The following is a 21,360-nucleotide window of genomic DNA, read 5'->3' on the forward strand; positions in this document are numbered from 1 at the left end:
CACAGAGACCAGAAGGAGCACTTGTCAGGGTGAGAGTGAGGTTGAGGGTGGAGGAGGAGAGTGAAGAGGGAGGGGTCAAATGAGAAAAATCAGCTTGGCAAACTCAGGGGCATGATCCAAGGAGCAAATTAAGCACTGGCTCAGGGCACGAACACAGCAGAGGTCCCAAGAAAGGAGAAATATTAAATTTTGCCAAGCTGATCTGGAATTTTACAAGCCAAAATTGTAAAAAAGGGGCTATTTTCATTTCAACATAGATGTGACTTGTACCTTTTATAGATGAGTGATGCTTTATTTTGAATATGTCAGATGAGAGATGGGAGTGGCAGGAGCTCTGGCACCATCACCTCCTTAGTTCTGGGGCCTCTGAAGGTCTTATTTGGGCTCCACGTGGAGCTCTAGAGGAGAAAGCTTGGAAACGTAACAGGAAAAAATACACTGGCACATCAGGGGAAAGAAAGCAGCATCTTGTAAGATGAATCGCACAGCGATATATGAGGTGGAGGAGAGCACAGTGAGAATTGTCACAGAGGGGTGAGGTGACGGGAACTGCCAGGAAGACTAGCCCAGGGGTATTTTGAGAAATATTTCGTTTATCAGTACAAAGAGGCAGTGTTGAAAGTAGCATAATCCGCTTTCATTCTATTTTTGTATGACAAAATTATCCTATTTATGTAGGTTAAATGTAACTAATCTGTTAATACTCTTTATCAAATATTCTCCTTGTAATAACATCAAATCTTATAAAACATACATTCATATATGTGTATGTATATATGCATGCATGTATATATACAAATGTACATAGAGAGGAAGAACTGATTCAATTCCTAAGATTACTAATGTCAGTGTATGTTTTTAAAGCAGCTTTGAGATAATAGTTCACATAGCATACAACTCAGCCATTTAAACTGTAGAACTGAATGTTTTTTAGTATATTTACAGGTACATGCAACCATCACCACCATCAATTTTAGAACACTTTTATCACCTCTAAAAGAAATCCTTTAGCTATCACCCCCTGCCTTTCCAGGTCACTCCCAGCCCTGGGCAACCACTAGTCTCCTTTCTGTCTCTCTTCTGGATATTTCATATGAATGGAGTCATATAATATGTTGTGTCTTAAAGAGGGGCTTTTTCACTTACAATGTTTTCAACATGCAAACACGTTGTAGCATGTATTTGTGCTTCATTCCTTTTTATGGCTGGATAATATTTCACTGTATGCAGGTATGTACCACATTTTTAAAAATCCATTCATCAGTTGATGGACATTTGGACTCTTTCCATCTTTTGCCTATTAAGAATAATGCTGCAGGGCTTTCCTGGTGGCGCAGTGGTTGGGAGTCCGCCTGCCGAGGCAGGGGACACGGGTTCGTGCCTCGGTCCGGGAGGATCCCACATGCCTCGGAGCGGCTGGGCCCGTGAGCCATGGCCGCTGAGCCTGCGCGTCCGGAGCCTGTGCTCCGCAACGGGAGAGGCCACAACAGTGAGAGGCCCACGTACCGAAAAAAAAAAAAAAGTCAATGGGAATCATTCCTACTACTTTAATGAGTAGATATCCATCATTTCCTCCAATGTCCTAATTCCAATCTTCCACAAATCTGGTACAGATAGAGCAGATGCATCATTTTAAAACGCTCATTCCCCTTGCTGATGGGCAGAGAAGGGTCTCAGAGAACCTCTGAAGCTTATTGTATTTTGAAATTGGAGGAACTTACATTCCAAGGAGAGAACACTGAGTTTTTTTTTTTTTTTTTGCGGTACGCGGGCCTCTCACTGTTGTGGCCTCTCCCATTGCAGAGCACAGGCTCTGGACACGCAGGCCCAGCGGCCATGGCTCACGGGCCCAGCCGCTCCGCGGCATGTGGGATCTTCCCAGACCGGGCACGAACCCACGTCCCCTGCATCGGCAGGCGGACTCTCAACCACTGCGCCACCAGGGAAGCCCGAGAACACTGAGTTTTGAGGAAGCTGATAGTGTTAGAAAATTACTGTTTTCTTGGCTTCTGACTGGGCTGATTTATGTCAATTTGTATGTATATTTATCATAGTTGGGTAAAATGTTAACTTGTCCTAAAAGGAAGAGCTCTAAAAAAAGGAAGAGCTCTAAACACTAAAATAATTTTCCCCAACTCATTTTGTTCAGAAATTTCTGGGAATACTAAATTCTAAAATACCTCGATGACACCTTGGAATTCAGATGTAGTCTCCCACCTCCCTTTTCAAGATATATTTCCCCAGGGGTTCTCTGGTGGCGCAGTGGTTGAGAGTCCACCTGCCGATGCAGGGGACACGGGTTCGTGCCTCCGTCTGGGAAGATCCCACATGCCGCGGAGCGGCTGGGCCCATGAGCCATGGCCACTGAGCCTGCGCGTCCTGAGCCTGTGCCCCGCAACGGGAGAGGCCACAGCAGTGAGAGGCCCACGTACCGCAAAAAAAAAAAAGATATAGTTCCCCAAAAGACATAGCTAATCAATGTACTCATAAACCAGTAAGAATAGGAGAAGTTTGTCACTCACTCAATCAAAACCACAAACGTAAAAGGTTCTGTTCATTATTTCTATTATTTTGCTCTAAATTCTTATTCTAGGAATGTATTTAGGGAGTAGACTTTACTATTGGAGCTTTAGAATCACTTTTAGGGTTTTTTTCCCAGGAAAATAAAACCGCATGATCTTTGCTTTTCATGAGAGTATTTTTCTGCCAATAAATATAAAACTCATTTGACTTTTTCCCATAGGAAAAGTGTTTTAGTGGAAATATAGGCTCCTCCAGGGACTGGGCATTTGTAACCAAATAGTGTGGCAGTTGAGTTACTCTGTAGCCTTTTAAATTAGCAGATTCATGTGACAAGACAGATGGCCAAAAAAGAGTTAGACAGCCTTGGGTTGAGCTTTGGTGATGTTATTCTTTTACTGTGTCATTTGGGGTCAGGTTAATCTGGCTCAATTTCTTCATCTCCACAAATAGGGGGGAAAAATGTCCATCTTACAGCTTTGCTACGATTATATAAGAAAAGAAAAAGAAAACTGTGTAGACGTTAACCCTCAACAAAACTATAAAATATTCCCACAAGATTCATGCATTTTTAATGCAAGCTTCCTCATATTCTCTGAATTATACAGATAATGGAAAAAAAAAAAAAAGCCCAATTCTGCCTTGTCTGACTTAAGATTAATATTTTAACTTTACTTGTCTTTTAAAACCTACATATTATTTTGGGAAATGATTTGAATGATCCATGTCACTACAAAAGATATTTAGGGAAGATTCTACTGCAGAATTTTCTGTGTGATACTCTTCAGGGAGCAGAGACTACTCAAATCATACCTTCAGCCATTTCCAAAACTAACGTGCATTTCTCACTTCTTGACACTAGATGGCACACCTCTGAAATAAATCAAGGAATTTGTATAAGGGAGGAAATGAATCTGGGTTAAAATAAGCCTCCTCAAACCAACATATCGTGACATTTGAAATGGAGGAAGATGAGAGTGCCTGGAAAACCATTTATCTTTTCGACAATTAGGAAATGACATGGGAAATTAACCATTCAGCCATTGTATTATTTTCCTAGGGATGTTGTAACAAAGTACCGCAAACCAGGTGGCTTAAAACAACAAAAATGGGGCTTCCCTGGTGGCGCAGTGGTTGAGAGTCCGCCTGCCGATGCAGGGGACACGGGTTCATGCCCCGGTACGGGAAGATCCCACATGCCGCGGAGCGGCTAGGCCCGTGTGCTATGGCCGCTGAGCCTGCGCGTCCAGAGCCTGTGCTCCGCAATGGGAGAGGCCACAACAGTGAGAGGCCCGCGTACCGCAAAAAAAAAAAAAAAGTATGACCTCACAGTTGTGGAGGCTAGGTGTCGGAAACCAAGGTGTCGTCAGGGTTGGTTCCTCCTTGAGACTCTGAGGGAGAATCTGTTCCAAGATCCCCTCCTAGCTTCCGGTGGTTGTCAGCAATCCCTGGCATTCCTTGGCTTGGAGATGCATCCCTCCCATCTCTGTCTCAGTCTTCACATGCCTTCTCTGTGTGTCCCTGTGTCATCCCATGGCCTTCTACAAGGACACCAGTCATTGGATTTAGGGCCCACCCTAATCCAGTATGACCTCATCTTAGCGAATTACATCTGCAAAGACCCTATTTGCAAATAAGTCACAGTCTGAGGCTCCAGGTGGATATGGATTGCGGGGGACACTCTTCAGCCCAGTACACACAGCAACACCCAAACTGGGCAGTCAGGTTTGGAGCTGAGCTGTGAGACGCAAGGACAAGCCATGTAACCTGCCTAAGAACCATGTCTTCATCTTGTGAAAAAGGAATATTAACATATGTGCCTCATAGTGTTGTTGTGAGGGTTAAATGAGGTCATACACACAATGTACTTAATGACTAGCACATAGTAAGTACTCAATAAATATTAGCTGCTACTGATGTTATTGTTGCTACTGGAATTCAAAAACGGGTCCTCCCACCTTACGTTTCCTCCAGAGCCTGACATAAAGGTTTCTCTGGTCTGAGTTTGACAAAATGATGAAGAGGGCAAAATGCATCTCTTAAAAGACCCAGACTTGCTTCTGTACTTCTCCTCTGTGGGAAAGGGTCCACCTGTGTCTTGATTTTTTTTATCATGTATTTATTAATCTTACTGAGTCTACTTTCCAAAAAGGATTTGTGACAACAATGTCCTTGTGTTCTCTTCCTGCTTCCACAGGTTCTAAATGTGCCCAGGAATGGTCCAGACCTAGAAGAGTGGAGGACTTCGCAGCATTTGAGTAAAGGGGTAATATGGACTGACAAGACGTAGTGACTGTCCAACCTCAAGCAGAACCAGTTCAGGACAGGAGAACAGAGTTGCACCTGAGCACACAGAAAGGGAGGGCCAGGCTGGGTCTGGGTGGGACTGCAGAGGTTGTAACAAAATAATCACACTTGGGGCCCAAAGCCAGCAGTGGATCTGGTGGGTAAAAGTGATGCTCTAGGGGAGGAGCCCCCCAGGCCACTCAGACGGGAAGGAGTTTAGGGACAGCCTGAATACCTGCCAGTCAGAAGGAGAAAGGCTTTCAGACAGAAGGTGGTACCAAAGAAGCAGAAGGTGAGGAGGAAATGTCTCTTTCCAAGGTAGCCAGGATCAGTGGACTCTGAAACCCTTACCTAGTTCCCTGGGCCCCTCAACTTTCATGCTCTAAGCAGACCATCACCCCTACCAGAGGCCTGCTCTGGCTTCCACATTCCCTTTCTCAGAGAAGGCCCTTCAGAATCACCAGCCAGAAGCAGGGGTCATTCTGGAACCCTCCCTCTCCCTCATGGTCCATATCCTGTGGGTTCTACAGCTCCAAAGTCACATGACTCCATCCCTTCTCTCCCTGCCCCTCCCCAGTACCTAAAGAACAAAGTCTTCAGCATGAACACAAGGCCTGTAGAACCTGAGCTCTTGTCTACCTTTTCAAACCTCACCTGCTTGGTTCTCCATCGGTACCCTAACCTCCCTCCAAGACAAACTGTGACAAGATTATTGCTGAATGAATACAGGAATGAATAAATGCATCGCTACAAACAGGAGGAGGTTTAGAGCTTCCAAATAGTTTTCTGTCAAATTCTACCTTTTAATAAAACAAACGTTCTGGGGTTCTCTTATTAGATTGATAAGATTGAATCCGTTGTGGATTTAAAAAAAAAAAATCCAAAAAAAAAAAAAAAGACCCTATCTGTTATGAGAGTAGAGATTGCATCTTTCTCAGTCCTAGCATGGTACCTCACACAGTGATATGTGTTGAATGGCAAGATCTAAATTCTCAGCCCTGGGGAGTTCAAGTTTGAGTTTTCTTCCAAGGTTGGGTCTTCCAATCTGCCTTGTATATGGAAGGAGCAGAAATGAGTGTGACCTGGGTGAATGCACCTGCTTCTGCAGCAAGAAGCCCTTGGCAGACACCTCTGACACAAAGGGCAGGAACTTGGAGGGAGAACTGAGGCTAAAGAGGAAGCAATGTGTGCAAGTAGGAGATAGGTGAGGGGCTAATGTTGATCTGTGGATGGAGTCAGTTGTGAAAGTCTTGGAGGTGAATCCCAGGATGGATTGTCAGGTGAGATACAAAGACATCAGTACTGGAGCCTACAAGGCAGGGTCAGACATCAGTTCACATGGGTGCTCCTCTCCCTGGGTCTTCTTCAAACTGAACTCTTTACCCCCAAAATTCATATGTTGAAGCCCTAACCCCCAGTGTGATGGTATTTGGAGACGGGACCCGTAGGAAGGTAATTAAGGCTAAATAAGGCCATAAGGGTGGAGCCCTAATCCGATAAGACTAGTGCCCTGACAAGAAGAGGAAGAGACACCAGAGCATTCTCTCCCTCTCCCTCTCCTTGTGCACACAGAGGATGGGCCTCGTGAGACACAGTAAGAAGGTGTCTTGTCTGCAAGCCAGAAGAAGATCTGTCACCAGGAACCAAATTTGCTGGCACCCTGATCTCGGACTTTAGTCAGTTTGGGCTGTTTTAACAAAGTACCATAGATGGGATGGCCTATAAACAACAGAAATTTATCTCTGGAGACTGGAAGGCTGAGATCAGGATGCCAGCAAGGTCAGGTGAGGGCCCTTTTTCGGGTTGGTTTCAGACTTCTCATTGTAACCTCACAGGGTGTAGAGAGAGCTAGTTAGCTCTCTGGCCTCTTCTTACAAAGGAACTCCACTCTCATGACCTAATTACCTCCAGAAGGCTCCATCTCCAAATACCATCATATTGCGATTAGGGTTTCATCCTACGAATTTTGGAGGTGACCCAAACATTCAGTCAACTGCAGACTTCTAGCCTCCAGAACCGTAAGAAAATAAATGTCTGTTGTTTAAACCACCAATTCTGTGGTGTTTTGTTATGGCAGCCCTAGCCACTAAGACAGGTCTCTCTGGAAGGATCAGGCCCTGCCCTGGTATAGGAAGCACTCTAGTCTTCCTATAGAAGCCACACACTGTGGTGGCTGCAGAAGACAGCCCCTGGCAAACACACACACACACACACACACACACACACACAGATAAAAGAATGTATCTATAACTGTGGAGTACTGAGTATCAACCGAACAAGGCAAAGGAAGATATCCTGAAAGTAAGGCTATGCAAGCTGTCCATGAGGCCAGATCTCTCTCCAAAGAAGTTATTTAGGGACCCCACAAAGCAGGGCATTAAAGCAGTGACTCGTGCAGTTTGGGGACTCACAGACATCAAAATGGTCAGTCACACTGTCCCTAAATGATTGGCTTCCAAGTGTCTGTCTAGGTTCTTACTTGTTCCTCACCCGCCTGCTGGCTGACCTTCACTGGGCTGCTTCTACTTCAAGATCAACAGTCTTATCTCCATGACCATGAGCCTTCCTGATTCCATTTATGCTTCACTTTGGAGATTTGGGAAATTAGAACCACCATGAAACCAGACATCTATCTTTTTATTTTTGCAGAAAAAGTCCTTTAACAAAATTATTGCTAATACTCCATGAAGATGCAATTAAGAAAGTTGCTTCCTCCAATCAATCTTTTTTGACTACTTCCCCTGTAATCCAAAGAGAATTTATTTATATGTCTGCAAAAATTGAATGAAGCCAGATATAAAGACATTTTTGAAAACCCTTTGGTCATGAAATATACAAGTTGCTGTCTGGCCCAACAGGTTTCCCAACACTGGAACATATAAAGTGATCCTGTAGTTAAAGCCCATGTGTTTAGAAGATGTGAAACATCCTCCCCTCTGTCTGTGAGTAGGGATGGTGCTTCGGTTTTTAACTACTACTAAAAGCAAGTTTGTTTTCTGTTGAAATCCACCAGATCAATCATTTCTATATTCCTGCATCATGGCAGGACTTTTGCATCATTGCTGAAAGGGTATCTTGACAACTGGCTTCTGTGTTCCAGGTGGACCCTTGCACCAAAATAATGAACCTACCATTACATGAACTTTAAAGAACGTCATCCAGTGCTTTACATGTAACAAGGAGGTCTATTACTCTCAAGCACAGTTTGGGGTACACTTACCATGCAGTTAGACCACAAAATTAGGGGGTTGGGGATCAGAATGATTTGTGCAGGCTTTAGGATATACAATAGAGGATCCATGAACCCTAGTGTGACACAAAGCCCCCTGCATCAGGAGCCTAGCTACAGAGTTTTTGAACAAGTAATTAATAAATAATAATTAATTAAAATTAAAATAATCAAACAAATGTTGAGTTACCAGTTTACTGTTTAAAACAACCTAGTTCAACAGGCTGAAAATCTTATTTTCTGGAAACTTTTCTTCAGTATTAAAAACACAAAAATATTTTCTTTCTTAATAAAGAAAAGTTTAGCTCCTTATGCAGCGATAGAAGGCTTACAGAAAAACTGGACATGTTTGCTAGTTAAAACTAAAACCTACGCCTCTGAACTACGTGATGGCATGGCAGTGGGATTCTGGACTGCACTTCTCTCTTTGAACCACCAGGGGTCATGATTTGCACTCTTTAGCAGAGAACAAAGCGAGCTGGCTGTGAAACAAGGTCAAGAGGGACTTTTTTCCTGGTAGTTTGAGCAAAGGCCCAAAACCAGGAACAAAGGCACTAAAGGCCCCTTCTTAGCTCACAGAGCTGCCAACACCTGCCTGCAGCTGGAGCCGGTTGCAGGGCCTGCAGGCTGGCTGAGGGTTCCTAAAACCAACCTGAGCTCCAAGAGCATCCTACCTGTTACTCAGACTAGACGAGAGGAGGGAGTCTGTCACTTGGGGGACTACAGCGTCCATGGAGAGAGACAAAGCCTTCCTTATGGGGAGAGAGACAGGGGTTACTCTCCCCAAAGTCTAGTGCAGGAAGGAGCCCCCAAGAAACTCTCTTGTTAAGATGGGGTGTCTGCAAGAAAGAGAGGAGGGCAGTCCATCCCCTCGACCATGTCTGCTCAGTCCCTGACTTGCTGATCTGCCCCCAGCAGAGAACAAAGAGAGGTGAGGTCAGGGCTGGGGAGGGGGCAACAGTGGAGCGGCTCAAACCCCTCTGATGGCCGCGGGAAGGGTGCCGGGTTTCCCCAGGGATGGGGTGGTCACCTGAGACAGTAGCTGAGCTCGTACTGCCTCACCAATCCTCACCCTAACGTGCACTAGCTGGGGAGAGAACCCAGCACACGGGCCCGGGGATGGGCTGAAGGGTGAGGTGAAAGAGGCCCAGCAGGAGCCGGCTGTCCCAGGCAGGGCAGGGAGCTCAGCATGGGAAGGCCTGTGGCAGCAGTGCCCACAGGAGGGGACACTGGGCCCCAGCCCCCCAGGGACTCTGCCTGAAAGGGCAGCCTGGATGAGCCAGAGAATGAGCAACAAGAAGGAACACCACAGCCTGCCCAGGGAGGGAGAGACACCTCTGCTCTTTGCCTCTCCCTCCCTCTGTTCCAATGACTGGAGGGCTTGGCTGGGGGCAGGGGAAGCTTATAAAGAACAGATTGTGCTCCTCCCTGTACACACACACACACACACACACACACACACACACACACACACACACACGGCCATGAAAACCATAGACAGTTGTGACCTCCAGGGGCAGGAAGAGAGTTTCAAAAGGAGTTTGAACTTGAAATTTTAAAATGAATGAGGGACTTCCCTGGCAGTCCAATGGTTAGGACTCTGTGCTTCCACAGCAGGGGACACAGGTTCGATCCCTAGTCAGGGAACTAGGATCCCGCATGCCACACGGCGTGGCCAAAAATAACCCCAAAAGAATGAAACTTAGTCAAATACTAAAATAAGATTGGGATAAATCAAAGTGACTATAAACTTAATGGTTACCCTCACGGTTGTACTCAGTTACTAGTCTTCTACTGTCCTTTTAGAGAGTGTCAGCTCTCTTTCCCCTAAACTGGGATTTGCAGTGAACCAGATCACTCAACACAGCAGGGAAAACAAAACGCGCACACACACGCACACACGCGTGCACACACACACACACACACACATAAATCAAGAATTCATGGAACTAGTACAACAAACCTTAAATATTATGAGAAAACTCATAATCCTGTTTGATAAAAAGATATAAATTCAACTTTATGGATAAAATACACCCTAATTATAGACTATTTAGGCAGTCAGAGTGGGTGTGGAGAAAAGGTGAAATCATGTCAACCGCCCATAGGGTAGGTCAGATGGAGGATCATTGCCAACCTGCGTCTTTACCTACAAAGTGTGGAACTTGGATTAGGCGGTCTGTAGCCTCCCTTGTCATGCTCTGATTTTATAATCTTATATATACATTTTTATTAAAGCACATTCTCAATTTCTCACATCCTTTTTAAAAAGGCATGTCAAAGTGCACCACACTGAAACTTGCAACTCTGGAAAGAAGGCAAGGTGGACTCCTGGGTGGGGGGCTTCCAGGGTCTAGAGAGGAAGGCAGACGGCTTCCTACTCCAGACAGATGGTGCCCTTCTACCTCCAGCTTCCAACTTGCCAATTGCCAGAGCTCCAAAAGTTGTTTCCTGGCCAATTGTTTGGAACTTGGAGCCCCAGAGAAGTGCAGTGACTTTCCAGTGTTGCGTGGCTAGTTAATGAACTTGGACAACAGATTGGTTCTCCTAGTGCCTGTCCAGACCTGAAAGTTAATCAGATTCACTCACATGTTACACAGAGTAGTGAGGACAGTGCCTCCCCAGAGAGGCTCCTTCTGCCACAATCTCATCCAGTCGCTAAGAGATCAAGAGCTGCCATTTCCGGGCTTCCATGGTGGCGCAGCGGTTGAGAGTCCGACTGCTGATGCAGCGGACACGGTTCGTGCCCCGGTCTGGGAAGATCCCACATGCCGCGGAGCGGCTGGGCCCGTGAGCCATGGCCGCTGAGCCTGCGCGTCCGGAGCCTGTGCTCCACAACGGGAGAGGCCACAACAGTGAGAGGCCCGCGTATCGCAAAAAAAAAAAAAAAAAAGAGCTGCCATTTCCATGGCCGCTGCCCATCCCTGGGTCATCTCACTTCTTACGTTTGTCTCCACTTCAGTCTTTGTCTCCCCATACCTGCCATGTCTCCCCTCCCTTTCCAACTCTCTCAACTCCTCCTGAACATAATAGTAATAATATTCTCTGTAACACTTTACAGTGGACAAAATGCTTTTGCCTGAGAGCACATTGCCTAAATTCCACCACAGTTCTATCTTGTGATTAGGGACCAACACAATTTTACAAACAAGGGTACTGGGGGCGGGGGTGAAAGGGACCTTCCCAAGGTGACAAGGCTAGTGTTAAAAACAAGACAACAGGCTAAAAATTTGAGTCATTTTGTTACTGAACCAAACTTGGGTCCCCTAGCGCACAGTAAAGCCAATCTACTGACACCAGGTTGTGGTGAAGGAAAGCACAGCATTTACTGCAAGGAGCCTGATGTGGGACTGAGCAAGGAGAACGAGCAGGGCAGCTCCTACTCAAAAGACCTGAACTCTCCAATGGCTTTCAGGGAAATGTTTTTGAGGGCAAGGTGAGGAGAGGGTGGCAGGGTGCCTGATCAGCTCGTGAACATTCTTCTGATTGGTCAGTGGTGAGGTAATCAGGAACCAATACCATCAGCTTTGTGGTTCCAACTATCTGGTGTCTAAGTACTTTGATCAGCATGCAGTTAACTTCTTCTACCTGGTGGGGGTCTTATTATCTGCAAAACAACTCAAGGCCATGACTCAGGGTATTATCTATAACCCTTGAGGAGGAGCTAAAAGCCTGTGACTTTGTTTTATGGCTCAACTATTATTACTTTGTCTTGCTTGACTGTTTCCCTTTGCTTCTGCATTTTCTCACTTCTGATTGAATTTGTTCTTTGGGACTCAGGAAAGGTCTAGAAGACTAAAGCTTTTCTACAAACAACAGGCAGGTGAGGGACATGGGCTGGTGGGGGGGGGGTCTGTCCCCAGGAAGGCCCGACAGTGTCCCACTCAATTTCAGTTTATGCTAAGCCCCACATCACCAAACCAAGCCGTAATTATGGCTTCCTTCAGGGTCTCCCAGAAATGGAAGCTTAAACCAGGCAATCAGGAATCACCTGATCAGTACTAGTTAGGCAATCTGCCTGATAGACCCTACTGTCCCCTAAAGGAAAGAAAACTTGCAACAATTACTCTTTTTGTGAGTCCCTTGTTCCTGCTTCCTGTTCCTGTTAAAAGTCTTTAATTTTATACAGCTTTTCAGAGCTCCTTTATATCTGCTGGATTGGATGCTGCCTGATTCAAGTTGATTTTTGCCAAATAAACTCTTAAAATGTTTAATATGACTCAATTTATCTTTTAACACTAGTATTAGTAGACTTGAGGATTTGTTCTCGTTCTCTGCGGCCCCCATCTTTGTTCCTCCCATTCTTTAAGATTGTGATTTTTTTTTTAAATAAGAAACTATGGTTCAGGAACCCTCTTGCATTGTTGGCTGGAATGTAAATTGATACAGCCACTATGGAGAACAGTATGGAGGTTCCTTAAAAAACTAGAAATAGAGTTACGATATGACCCAGCAATCCCACTACTGGGCATATACCCCGAGAAAACCATAATTCAAAAAGAGTCACGTACCACAAGGTTCATTGCAGCTCTATTTACAAGAGCCAGGACATGGAAGCAACCTAAGTGTCCATCGACAGATGAATGGATAAAGAAGATGTGGCACATATATACAATGGAATATTACTCAGTCATAAAAAGAAACGAAATTGAGTTATCTGTAGTGAGGTGGATGGACCGAGAGTCTGTCATACAGAGTGAAGTAAGTCAGAAAGAGGAAAACAAATACCGTATGCCAACACATATATATGGAATCTAAAAAGAAAAAAAATGGTTCTGACGGACTTGGGGCAGGACAGGAATAAAGACACAGACATAGGGAATGGACTTGAGGACATGGGGAGGGGGAAGGGTAAGCTGGAACGAAGTGAGAGAGTGGCATGGACATATATACGCTACCAAATGTAAAACAGATAGCTAGTGGGAAGCAGCCGCATAGCACAGGGAGATCAGCTTGGTGCTTTGTGACCACCTAGAGGGGTGGGATAGGGCGGGTGGGAGGGAGATGCAAGAGGGAGGAGATATGGGGATATATGTATATGTATAGGTGATTCACTTTGTTATACAGCAGAAACAAACACAACATTGTAAAGCAATTCTACTCCAATAAAGATGTTAAAAAAAAAAAAAAGAAACTATGCTTCATTATGGAAAACAGTGTTTGTGCATTTAAAATGCAAATCGTGTTAGTCATGAGTGTTTGACCTTACCACCCACCTACTGATAATGTGCCCTCTGATGACAACCTCACTGCTTTTATTCAATTCACTTACATCCACCAGAAAGGTGGGTGTATGGGGTATTTTCCTGTTGTTCTGTTCCCACTGACTTGAACTGTGCCTGACACTTAGAAGAGTTTCAAGAAATATTAAATGAATGAGTGAACAAGACAACCAGTATTTTTTTAAAAGCCAGTATAGACTCTTCTAGAGCTAGAAACATTGCCAAAGGTATTCCTCCTTGTGAAAAGTTATTTTTAAGTAAAACAGAATGATTCTAAAAGATTAACTTTAAACCTGATGAGAATTGTCATTTTTGTTAAGATTTTATTTATCCTTTCTTTTTTTCCCCTCTTCCACATGCCATTGCTAGCATTGTCCAAGAAGACCCTCTCCCAGTACCAGTCTGGAGTTGAAGTGAGAACCTAAGAGTTTGTGTATGCGTGTGTGTGTGTGTGTGTGTGTGTGTGTGTGTGTGTGCCTGCATGCACACACAAGCATGAGTTATAGAGGGAAGAGACAGGAGCAGGTGATAGACAAGTAAGACTGGGAAGGGGAGGAGAAAACTCCAGGAAGCAGTCTCCTACCTCTTTGCCACTTAAAGAAGCTGATATAAAAGCATATACATTCAGGAAAACGTTGCTTCCACCGCCAATGGGACAGATTCCAGGATGATGAGGAAGGGCCTCAGCAGGTAGAACTACTAGAAGCCACTGGTGGACATTCTGAATCTTGCATTTTACAAAAAGCTCTCATCTGGAACCACTGCCTCACGTGTCTTTCTCTGCATATCACATAAGCAATTTTTCTAATGTTGTCACATAAATTGATTTGGAGGGCAAAACTTCTCAGAGCATTTCATTGCTGATTCTTCATGAAGCCTAAACAAAAGCCTCTTGGCCTAAGAGATGTTTACAAAAATCATTTCTACTGTATGTGGTTCACTGAACTGAAAATGAATGAATCAGACTGAATTTTAAAATCATTTGATAAAAATAAATGGATTTGAGTATAACCATGACTGTTCTACCCTAGTCATTCAATTGTTAGGTAAGATTCTATTTGCAACCAGGTTATTTATCTCCCATCCTTTTCCCGAACCCATCCCACCTTCTCAGTTGAAGGACAGTGATATGCAAGTGAGGAGAACCACCCAGCTCCTCCACCCTCTGAAGAAGGGCATGCTGGCTTGTTGCTCCACAGGCCACTGCTCTAGGAATTAAATGTCACTGCCTAATCCTTGCAGAGTCTGCCTTCCTGCAAAGGCCACCTTGGAGAGGTTAGTTGAGCTTCAGGAGAATGGGATGAGATTGCCGTTTTTTGAGATTACTGAAATGCACAGTTACTATTTTAGAACATTGTTTACAAAATGTTGATAGAGCATTCATCACCTCCTTTACATAGCACTTTCTCAGAGATGGTAAATTATCGGTCCAAATACCAAGTTTGGCTAGTTGCCAGGCTTTTATTGGGCCCATTCAGTATACTGTTTTTTGATTAAATCAGTTGTCATCATTTAAAATTTGGGACGCTGTACATTTAAGAAATGGATTTCCACCTTCTCTTAAGAAATAACAAATGTCCTAAGTTTAGGTCCATGTTTTTTCATGAAACAAAATCTCTGGAGTTGAGTGGTAGCTGACCTTTTTAGTAGACAGGACACGGTCCCACTGCTTTCTACTGCCTTACACACAGCCCATTACAACTTGTATTATCTGCCTGAACCATTTGAATTTGCAACTTCTGCTTTTCACTCAACAGAATAGTTCTGAAAGTGTCCTTTTTATTGTTAATCAGAAATCCATGTGCGCTTGTTAGTAGTTTATGAAACATTGTGCATCTATAATTTGTCAGTTTAAAATATTTTTACAATGAGAGGCTTTAACGTGTACATTTAGTCTTGAGACATATAATAGGACATTGAATAGTATTTTTCTTCTTGCCTCAGAACTTTTAAGTCCCAATGCTCAGGGTAATTAGTGATAATGTCCTCAAATCCTAAAGAGAAGCTGCTGGACATATTTCGTGAGAATCACTGAAAGATATAGAAGGTCATCCCCCAGGCCTTCATTCACCTACATGTCCTATGTAAGGAAAAGAATAGCCATCCAGAGGGAAGGCATCAAAGTAAAGAGCCCTGGGGAGAGAGCTTTGGTTCTCCTCACTCTGGAACCAAGGAAGGGGGAGTTCAAAGAGCATCTCTTGGGAGGTTAGAAGTGCCTGCAGGGAGGGGATCCTGATAGCAATCTCCTTATCTGGATGAGGCCAAGAAGCAGAATCTCATAGGCTCACCTTTCCAAGGAGGAGCACAGGGAAGGAGCACCTAGGAGAACGTGCCATGCATCCTCTTAAGTTGGGGACATGCATGAGCAGTGGCTGGGGCTCACCTCTCACCTAGAGATGCTTTCAGGCAAGAGTCAAAGGAGGCTGAGCAGAGAGGGTAGCAGTGGGGTCACCTGCACCCTCCCCAAGGATGCTTGAGTGCCTCAGGGAGTCCTGAAGTTGGAAAATTTCAAGACTGTTATAATCTGATGTCTTGTTAGTCACTAAGGACTTGGATTCTTTCCCCTTAACAACACTTTCTGAAAAATCAAGCCCCCCCCAAGGTGCCTAGCATTCTGGTTTCAAGATGTCATTTCCTAGGGTTACATCTGCCTCAGTTCCATCCTGAGGGAAAGTGTGTCAGGGTTCCAGCATTTCAAGAAAGTGTCCCGAGATGTACTCCTGTTGCCCCAGCTAAGGGTACACTCCAGGCTTGAGCCAGTGACTATGGACAGGAGAGCTGTTGAGAGGGTAGAGGTGGTGATGGGCTTAAGCTGGTCAGCCTCCATCTCTGGAGCAGGATTTGAGCTTTGAGGGTAGGGGTATCCAACTGAATGAAAATCATTTGGAAGCAGGGAGTGAATTGGGTAGGCAACAAATATTCATTCTCTGCAGAGGCAATTAAAGATATTTAAGTAGGGAGTGACACAACCAATCATAGATTTGAAGTCATTTTGGCTACAGTGTGAAATTTGAAATGCAGCAAGGCAAGACTGGAATGGGTATCTTTCCTATAAATAAAGACTTGGCTGTATTTGAAAGTAAAACCTTGGCCTTTAATATGTGCCTTCATGCTTATTTCAAAACTGGGAGCAGTGAAGAAATGAAGGCAAATATTTCCTGAAATTGCCTAACATCCTGACATTGCCACGTCATCTCTGATGATGTGTCTTCAACCTATCAAAACCACTCTTCTGAAAACCGTGCTGTCAACATGGATACAATTTCCCATCTAAAGAGCACAAAAAATAGATGTGTCATAGATCTACAGAAGTTTGACTTGTTTTCAAAAGAAATAAATATCTCAGTTCCTATTTGCACCTAAATGCATACATACACATACATACACTCACACACTCACACACATATTCATTCACTCACATGTACTTACATACACTCACACACACACTCGTAATCACACACACAAAAAACATTCACATGCACACTCATGCACTCACATATGCTGTCACACACACACACTTTCTCACTTACACACTTAAATATGCAAGAGCCAATGCAAAGAGAATCATGTATTGATATTACTCTGTAGGACCCAAAATGGAAGAAGCAAAATGATGAATATTTATTTGGGTCCAGTTTTTAATATCTTGCTGGTTTACTTTTATATTTCAAGGAGAGAGGGGAGATCAGTCTAGGTTTGGGGATTCAGATCTTGGAAATTTCCATCTTCATTATGTATTCTAACTGTCTGGGGAAAGGCATTTTTCTCATTTCAGCTTTAGCCTGCTCAATCAGTTTGCAACAGCTAGCATCTCTAAAAGAAAGGGCATCAGCAGACTTTCTTGGAATCCAAACTGGAAAAAAATTTCAAACATATTTATGCCACTATCTTAAAAGAGAAAAGGATGAGGATAATATTATGTTACTAACAGAAATAATGGAACAACAGTGAAGTAAGCTGTGGCAGCATCTCAAGTACAGTCTAGAGAGACTTGGGGAACTGAGTGTTAGCCCCAGGTCTGCCCCTGACCAGCAAGGAGACTTTGGTTAAGTCCCTTGAACTTTTTGAGTCCAGTCTTTATTCGTTCAATTCTGATAACCAAAGTTTTTTTTTTCCAAATGTTTGCAAATTTTATTGGGTAATAGTGAGGCAGGTAATTTTCTTTGCAGAGTCTGACCTTAACCAGAGTCTGAGTCCTGGCGATAATATGCTCCGTGTAGCTAAACACTCATCCCCGGGAAACTCATTGCTGGGGTATCTGAAGCCCCTGACATGCTCCTTAAAACCTCAGCACAAATCCAGACCCCTCTCTCTGCTATGCCACGAGAATTGGTCACACCCACAGGCTGAGGACAGAGGCTGGAAGTGAGGAAATGTGGTGGGTCATCTCCACAGTGCTGCTCTCCATGGGGTGGAAGTGAGAAAGCGCTGTAGCAGCATCTCTCCTCCGAGACCCACTGCATGCAGCCCGGCCTCAGGCCTCATAAAACGATTTGTGTAAACAAAGAAGACACACCCTTATCTATGTCAGAATTTGTCATCCTTGATTTTCTTTTTTTTTTTTTGGCACTGGCTTGAAAATAATCTTAGCAAGTTAGACATACTGATGTCAGTACATAACAATATGACTCTATTACAGTTTTCATTCCAGTCCTAGAAAAACCCAAGAAGTAGGTGACCTGTGTGTGAGCTTAGGGTCCCTCCAACTTTACTTCGTGGGCTTTTAACCCCAACACTGAAGGTCTCCCCGCTGAACCTCAGATTCCCAGGATACTCCATGAAAGCCTCCATAACAGCAAGAAGCATCTCAAGCCCTTTGCCCTTTTGTTCCCTTCAAAACCTAGAAGTCCTAAGTCCCTATTCACTAATACACAACTCGTTGCCAGAAAAGCCATTAGAGCATGATGTATGCCTATTTAACTTGTGCAAATTGAATTATACACAGGTAGGGAGACAAAACAGAAAGATATACATTTATATAAACACGAGCCAAGTACCTCTCCTAGTGTTCAATAGAAGCAGCAGTCATTTATTCCAACTCTGGAGGAAAGAACTGCTGTCTGGGCCTTAACAAGAGGCAACAGAATCCACAGAAAACCAGGCCCACACTCTTTATAGACCTTAGCACTGTGCAACTCCACTATAACTCAAGGCAAAGAAATAAAACATGTAATAAAAGCTTAATATTTTACCCCTTGTGAGTCATTTTTCTCTCTTAACAGGGCTCGTTGGTATTCAGTGCCAAACGGAAGTTACTGTAATTTCCTGTTACCTACAGGATAAGTAAGTGACCACAGCAGCATGGCCCACCTGCCTCGTCTCCCTCCCTCAGTCTTTCTTTTTTTTTAATAACTTTTATTGGAGTATAGGCCGTTACAGAGCATTGAGTAGAATTCCCTGTGCTATGCAGGAGGTTCTCATTAGTTATCTATTTTACACATAGTAGTGTATATATGTCAATCCCAATCTCCCAGTTTATCCCTCCCCCACTGCCCACCTAGTGACCATAAGTTAGTTTTCTACATCTATGACTCTACTGTGTTTTGTGAATGAGTTCATTTGTACCATTTTCTTAGATTCCACGTATAAGTGATATCATATGATATTGAATATTTGTTTTTCTCTGTCCGACCTACTTCACTCAGTATGACTACCATCCATGTTGCTACAGGTGGCATTATTTCATTCTCTCCCTCAGTCTTCATTCTGGAACCTACCCTACACTTTCTTTAATTTTCTGACTGCATATTTTTCTATTAAAATAATATAAACTCATAAAAAGCTGAGTTTAAAAAATATAATGTAGCAAAAAGCAATATGTATATTTTTCTTCTAGACTTTTATATAAAAAAAAAGATGAGCTCATTCCACATAGACAATTATATTCCCTTATTTTTCTCTTAACTCTATAGCCTGAGCACCTCCCCACAATGTTAAAATCTCTCTGTAAACATCATGTAAAAGGTTTATGTACTAGTCCATGGTGGGACTATTTAGCAATGCACTTAGGCCTTCCCCTGTTGTGTCGAGCATATAAGTTGCTTCCGTTTTTCACTACGATAACGTGTACTGATCAGGCACACTATATGCTTCTCTGCTGTCGTTATGTTGTCACCTGCCTGTCAGATCTTTCCCTCTGCTCTCTGCCTGGTAAACTCCCACATACCCTTCAAGTCCCAGCTCAAGTGTCACCAGTTCTGCCTGCTAACCTGTTCTATAACTAACTCCTCTGGGTTAGTTACTTTCTGTTCTGGGTCTCTACATCACTCTGTGTATCTCTATTACAATACCATCCACACTGTATAATATTAAGATGTTTGAGCAACTCTTCCACCAAAATGTGATCTTCCTGAGTGTACACTCTTGTGTTTTGCATCTTTCTAACCATATCACCTAGTACAATGCCCAGCCCATAGCAGGTGCTCAACAGATATTTGCTGAATGAAAGGATTTCAGTCATTTTAGCAGAGTGTCTGAGGCCCAGGGGTGTTTTATTTTTTCCAGAACTCTTCAGTTATAGCATTCAGAAATTATGTCCATTCATTCTTTTTTCCATTTGTGCTAGGGGTCTGGTAGGCTCAAATAATTTCTATGGCTAAAGAGTGTATTAAAAAAATGTTTAACTTCCTACCAAGTATGTGCCCAGAACTTTGCAAGATCCAATATGGGACTCAATGGGAGAAGCTGAAGTACTTTTCAAAGGGACGTTAAAATGAGTGGGAAGACAGAGATAACTTTAAAAAAAATGTGAAAATCAAAAGGATAGTTATAACAATTTGCAAAAATGAATATCGGTTGCAATTTTCAAGGCAGATTTTGTGGAAGAGGTAGATTTTTAGCAAGAATACAGATAATATTCTGTCTCCCCTCACCCACCCCTCCCTTCTTTCTCAAGTTCTACCAATTCCATACCTATGTCTACCTCTTTTCATGGCTTAATTAGAACAAAAACTCTAGGATATGGTGGTTCTTGTCTCTCCAGTAAAGTGGGAGGAAAGTTTGGGTCTCCATTGCCTTCCTCAATCTCCTCTGCTTGTTACTTACATTGTCCTTATCTCCTCTTTCTATAGAAGAAAGAGTACAATACCCACTACCAGAAAATTCTTGTACTTAGTATTATATACGTTAATCTCTCTTAGTGAACTTGAATGTTACCTGCATACCTAAAATTTATATAAAGAAGTAGTGTGTCGGATTTAAGTAAAAATGATTATTTTTCCTTGTGTGAGAACTCCCAGATGGAATACCTAACAAGTGAATTTAGGAATCAATTAAAAAGGCCATTCGCACTAGGCTGTGTATGAGAACATGCAGAATATGAAGAGGAACACAAACCAGAGCCTGCAGTGAGCACAAGCAAAGCTGATAACGGGCGTTAGGGTGCCAGCAGACGTTTCCTGTACTCACATTAAAATGCCATCTTTGCAGTTTCCAGGGTCTAAGAAAAGTTTTACAGATCTGCCCTTCCTAGTGACAAAACCTGAGTTGCCTTTACCCAGGAAGCAGTTATCAGTACTAATTCTGATTGCTGGTTTGGTGCTTTGAGCACAAACTAGATTTTTCCCCCTGAAATACAATAATTTTCCTCTCCACTATCTCCAGTAAAATTTGCACCATTTTAGAATGTTCCCCCAAAATCTTATGAAGAAATGAGGTGGGCTGAATTCCATCCCCTGAAAATTCATACTAACAAAAATCATACTAACCCCAATACCTCAAAATGTGACTGTAATTGGAGATAGGGTCTTTAAAGAGGTAATTAAAGTTAAATAAGGTCATTGAGGTGGGCCCTAATCCAATCTGACTGATGTCCTTATCAGAGGAGATTAGGACACAGATACACACACACACACACACACACACACACACACACACACACACGAAACACCATGTGAAGACACTGAGTGAAGACGACCATCTACAAGCTGAGAAGAGAGCCCTCAGAAGACACCAACCTTGTTGACATTTTGATCTTTAACTTCCAGCCTCCAGGACTGTGAGAAAATAAATTTCTGCTATTGAGCCCACCCAGGCTGCGGTACTTTGTTGTGGCAGCCCTAGCAGACTAATACAGGAGGCTTTCACTGCCATGAATTTGACAGA

The sequence above is a fragment of the Orcinus orca genome, chromosome 5 (assembly GCF_937001465.1).
Source record: "Orcinus orca chromosome 5, mOrcOrc1.1, whole genome shotgun sequence".
NCBI classification, from domain to species: domain Eukaryota; kingdom Metazoa; phylum Chordata; class Mammalia; order Artiodactyla; family Delphinidae; genus Orcinus; species Orcinus orca.